This window comes from Alexandromys fortis, unplaced genomic scaffold (genome assembly GCF_014885135.2).
Source record: "Alexandromys fortis isolate MF-2015 unplaced genomic scaffold, M_Fortis_MF-2015_v1.1 scaffold_31, whole genome shotgun sequence".
In the NCBI taxonomy this organism is placed as follows: Eukaryota; Metazoa; Chordata; class Mammalia; order Rodentia; family Cricetidae; genus Alexandromys; species Alexandromys fortis.
This window is the reverse complement of record NW_026067974.1, coordinates 11,651,683-11,657,541: the sequence shown is the minus strand read 5'-3', so window position 1 is coordinate 11,657,541 and position 5,859 is coordinate 11,651,683. Positions and strand designations below refer to the sequence as shown.

Sequence of the window (5,859 nt, the reverse complement as noted above, 5' to 3'; positions counted from 1 at the left end):
TGGGGTTAAAGGCATGCACCACCACTGCTCAGCCTCATTTTTTTTTAAACCACCACACCTGGGAGAGAAAAGAAGCTGCAAAAATCAACCAAACTCCTTTAATATTCTTTTTATCTCAGATATTTCCTCAAAATTCTTTATTTGTTCTGGCAGGTCTCCAATTAACTGATAAGAATTTTTGGATTTTTATAGATGTATAATGGTTGTTGATTGTGTCATTGTAGTATCATTTGCTCCTCTAGAGTGCTTCCTCTATTGGAGAAGATAAGAAATTAGGGTAGCGACAATAATGGGAGAGGAGAATTGAAAGGAGTATGTCTCGGCCTTGGGCAAAGTTGTCCTTTATTAACAGCACCTCCATCTTAATCTTTAAAAATTTGCATATAGTGTTAATTTATTATTTTGTACATTTTTAATAAAAATGTAATTATATCACTCATCCCTTCTATCTTCTCCTGTCTTATGTCTCCACACCTCTCCCATGCCTCCTCACTCTCAAAATTATAGCCTCTTTGATATCTATCATACATAACATATGATATATATGCAAATATATGTAAATGTGACATGCTTAATCCATTGGCTGTTGCTTGTTTTTATATGTGTTTAGGACTGGCCACTGAAACTGGGTAACCTGTTAGGGGGCTTATCCCTGGTGAGGAATGTTTCTCCTCTCAGCAACTGTTAATGGCTCATAGTTCTTGAGTTAGGGGATGGGGTCCACACAAACCATCATTCATTCATTTCAAAACATGTTAATCTCTTACTATCCATGGGGAATTGTTGTAAGGATGACTTCCTGATATAAAAATCTTCATAACTCAATTTTTCATATAAATTACCAACATATTTAAACTTAATGCATACATACTCTTCCACAAATGTTACATGAGTTATCTCTGTGATACTTATAATAATTGGGTCAAAAGGATGCTTGCTTGTTTTTGCATTGCTGGGCATCAAACAAGGGTCTCACACATGCTAGGCAAGTTCTCTACTACTGAGTTTACCTCAACAGCCCTAGTAGCTAACAGAATGTAAATGTGACTTCTGTCATTGTTCCACTGTGTTGTTCATAGAATAATGTATTCAACTTAGTTACATTTGTTTTTTGAATATTTTGGTCTTGGGTGGATTGAGACTACTGATTGTGAAGACGCTGATGGACGACTGACTACATGTATTGAATATTATGTGTTTAAATCTGCCCAAGATGCTCAATAGGGCCAAACAACAAGGACCCAAAACATTCTGTGCCATATTCCAGGTGGCTTGGGACTCGACCTGGCTGGGGTGTGAGGGAATGAAGAAAATCAGACACACATACAGTGAAGATGGGACTCAGTGGCCTGTGCTTGCTCTGTTGGAGGGTACCAGATACACAACTCAGAGCCTCGTTGTGTTTATTATGTGCAGCACAGAGGGAGTCTGCACCCTGGGTGGGTGGCAAGGAGGGTTTTGCCAGTTTCTTGTGGATCTGGGGTATCTAGTCCTTGACATCACTGTATCCATGTCAACAATGCATATCCACCCAGAGTTTCACCCACCCTTTCTGCACTCACTCAAGGCTTCCTTGGTTTCCCTCAGTACTGCAAGAACCATCTGCATCCCTTTCGGTCCCAGACTTGAGAGGGAACAGAGATGTTTAGTCTACTTTTACCAATGATTGACTCCATACTTTTAAATTTCTCTTTTTTTTCCAAATGTGAAATAAGATTGTTTTAATACATTAATATTGGTTTAAGATGAAGCCTCATGTTAGTATTCATTTGCACTTTTCTGAATTCTGTTCAGATCGACTAGTTCTTTATGAGTTCAGTCATGCGTATTTATTTCTGTGTTTCTCAAACACCACCAAGTTTATAACTTGGTTTTCATTTTTCTGTTGCTGTGTCTGATGATTGCATGCTCTACATGGTAACAGCCAAATTTAGCTCTTTTCTTTTTTCTGGTGATAAAGACTTGTCCTTCCTCAAGATCTAAGAGATGTTTATCTATAGTTCTTACAAGAGTTTCAAGGTTTTTATGACTTCAGCACACCTGGGCTATATTTTTGAGGATTATGTGCACTAGATATTATTTACTCCATGTACTTTCTATCTCAACTCACGGATCATTCTCTGAAAATCATTCGGTTACTGCACCTTTCCATGCAGAATATTAAAAATTTACTTTTCTGTTACCAGTGTTATCACAAATCAATCCCTCCCCCATGCAGCCATTTATACTGGTAATCAGAAGAATAAGGGCATAAAATATACCATCTCTACAACAATTTCTAAATGGTCCTCCCACATCAAAATCCTGAGATGGATCTGCAGGTCAAGGCCCTTGCCTCCAAGCCTGAGTTTGATCCCTAGGATCCACATGGTGGAAGGAGAGAAACGACTCTCACAATTTGTCCTCTGACATCCCCTCCCCACCTCCCCCACAAGAGATGGTAAAAAGCTTTCAAAATCCCAAGACAGTAGCAAGTATGCTGTGATTGAGAAAAAAAAAACATTTAAAAGTCATCTTCAGTGGCTTTTTTAGGCAAGGCAATACACGGTTTACATGGCTTTCTAGACTCCTAAAATCAGCTCTTCCACTCAGTGGTTACTGGTTACCAAGGTGACTGGTAAGTAGAAAGCATCATGAGATGCCCATCTTCCCATTGCTCAGTCCCAGTGCCTCTATTTCACTAAGTTGTTCCCATTGCCACACCAGAGCTGCAACGGGCAAGTCCAGGTCTCTGTAGGGATGTTTTCTATCCTTAGCTACATGACCTGACACAGCTCACATCCCACGCACCGTCTCTGCCCAAGTCTGAGACTATGACGTGACTCAGATGAGACAATATAATGTGACAAGCAAGCAAACACACACAAAACAACATCAGTTTAGGAGATATTGCGTGAAGACTTTATTAGTAAACCAAAGAGAATGGCCTTCCAATTAGCCAGAGAATTCAAAGTTTTTATGGATGAGTTACAAGATGAGTTAGAATAATTATAAATACAGGGAAAAGCAAGGATGACTAACACCAGGAAAAATCGGAGTGCTTTCTTACTTTTGGTTTTACAAACCTTCTGTAGGTTGAAAATGAAATGAGCAAATTTCTCAGGGTTGAGACTGAATCCAGGTCAATAGCAGGTCGCTTTGACAAAGAACCAGAAGAATAAGGATGAACATAGTAGATAAAGTTGTGTTTACTGAGAAAAGACACAAATCTACTAATGGGATATTGGTGTTAAGGCAGCATAAGGCATCTTTCCAGAGTAAGAACATTGAGTTTGGTTTAGTGTGGTTATCAGGTAGGTTTGATGGTAGAAGGCTATGTTATATAGTGGGCCTAATGTATGTTGTTCAACAACTGCAGGGCTCGCAGCAGCTAGACCCACAGCCTTGGGACAGGCAGCCAGGCACACAGACACATGTGGGCTGATAGCAAGTCCTGGTGACGGTCACAGGTCCAGAGCAAGCTGGCTGGCAGCACAGGTCAAGGCAGAAGGGCTGGCAGCAGGGCTTGAGGCAGCAGCTGGGCTTGCAGCAGCAGGGCTGGCAACAGCAGGGCTTGCAGCAGCTGGGCTTGCAGCAGCAGGGCTTGCAACAGCAGGGCTTGCAGCAGCAGGGCTGGCAACAGGGCTTGCAGCAGCAGGGCTGGCAACAGGGCTTGCAACAGCAGGGCTTGCAGCAGCTGGGCTGGCAGCAGGGTTTACAGCAGGGCTGGCAGCAGCTGGGCTTGCAGCAAGGTTGGCAACAGGGCTGGCAGCAGCTGGACACATAGCAGCAGGGCTTGCAGCAGGGTTGGCAACAGGGCTTGCAGCAGCAGGGCTTACAGCAGGGCTGGCAGCAGGGCTTACAGCAACTGGACACACAGCAGCAGGGCTTGCAGCAGGGCTGGCAACAGCTGGATGGGCAGCAGGGCTTGCAGCAGGGTTGGCAGCAGGGCTGGCAGCAGGGCTTACAGCAGCTGGACACACAGCAGCAGGGCTTGCAGCAGGGCTTGCAGCAGCAGGGCTTGCAGCAGCAGGGCTTGCAGCAGCAGGGCTTGCAGCAGGGCTGGCAGCAGGGCTTACAGCAGCTGGACACACAGCAGCAAGGCTGGCAGCAGGGTGTGCTGCAGCAGCTGCTCACACAGCTTGACTGGAAGCAGGTCCTGCAGCAGGAAGGCTGGCAGCAAGGGGATCAGCAGGAGTTGGTCATGGTGTTGGATGTTGAAAGAGGAATTCTACTCAAAGGTGAGTTTCCCAATAATCTATTATTTTTTTCGTGTTTTGCCTTTTATATACAATGCTTCAAAATTTGGGCCAATGAGCAGAACTTGTGTGTGTGTCATTGTTTATGCTAATTTCCTACTCTAGTACTTCCAGGAAGAAGTTGCTCCTTAAGTGTTTTGAATTTCCCTTTAGTAATCAATATGCTTACTTTCATAATTGGGAAGTAAACAACTAAAACTCTTTGAGTTTTAATGAGAAATGAGAAATCAACTGTCTTTCACTACATCTTTCTTTTTTTTTCACTACATTAATCTCTTTTCGAGTTTCTTTTTTTCGGTTTTTCTGTCCCGCCAGCTAGCTCCACAGTTCCTTGTCTTCTTTCTTCTTCCCAGCTTCCTTTTTGCTCCCCAAATCCTGCCTAGCTCTTGGCTATTCAGCTTTTTATTAAACCAGTCAGAGTGACACTTATTCACAGGGCACAAAGAGATTATTCCACAGCAGACAAAAGTTTTCAATTTTGATAATTTGCTATGATATTTTAAATGTTCAGTTTTTCCAACAGAGGAAAGTAGCCGCATACACTTAAGTCTTTCTTAATAAAACACAATTAAAACAGATAATAATTGATCCTTGTAGTTCGCAGTAGTAAGTACTGTCTCATTTTGCGTATTATGAACTATACTTTTGCACAGGATTGCATTAGAACCCTGTAATTCCTGAGCAATGCCACCGAAGGACCACAGAAAGTCTGCTTGCACCTTCACCTTTTCTGAAATCAAACGTGCTCCCTCTGGATGCTACTCCACGTCAACGTGAAGGAGACGGTTAGGATTTCATTAGCAATTTTATGATGTGTCTTTTAAAAAGAAAGAAAAAAGTGGTTAGATTTCTTCCATAGTTCACAGTTCTCAGAGACACCTACTTCTGGAGATATATAAGTCAGTGATTTTTTTTCAACATCTGTTCATTTCCTGCGGACTTCACATGCCTCCTGAACCCACTTATCTCCTCGTTCCCTCGCTTCCACCTTCTGTCCACACAACCTCCCCCCAAAACAAAACAAAACAAAATTTACAAGAAAAAAAATTGAAATTTGACCAATTTCTTTTAGGGGGATACCTTGCTCAGCCTAAATATAGGGGGAAGGGCCTTGGTCCTGCCTCAAAGTGATGTGTCAGACTTGTTGACCCCCCATGGGATGCCTTACCCTCTTTGAGGAGTAGGTGGGGGGAGAAGATAGGGGAGCAGGAGGAGGGGAGGGAGTGGGAACTGAGATAGGTATATAAAATGAGAAGATCTTTTTAAAAAATAAATTAATGAAAATAAAAATTATTTTTTTTCATTTAAAACCAAAACCAACACCTCCCCTTCTGCCCCCCCCCAAAAAAAAAGAGAAAAAAGGAGAAGAATCTCATCATGAAAGCTGTAGTGTGGCCCACTGAGTATATGGTTTACCCTTTAGTCCATTTATTTTGACATGTAAGTGTTCGTTTCTATGAGTCGTTGGTCTGGGTCGAGGCTTCTGCTATATGGTAGCAATGGCTCTCTCTGGGGCTTCTCTTGGATATCCCGTTGTTCTACTGTGTTGAGGATATTCTGCAGATTTGGATCTGGAAGTTTTTTCCCTTCCCATGCTCCAGCAGTTCATAGATTTGGTGGA

General features: G+C 42.5%; 1 pseudogene; it reads right to left on the bottom strand.

The window, feature by feature from the left end:
• Positions 1-3,345: 3,345 nt before the first annotated feature.
• LOC126510565 (keratin-associated protein 9-1-like) lies at positions 3,346-4,185 on the bottom strand (annotated as a pseudogene).
• Between the last annotated feature and the right edge of the window lie 1,674 nt (positions 4,186-5,859).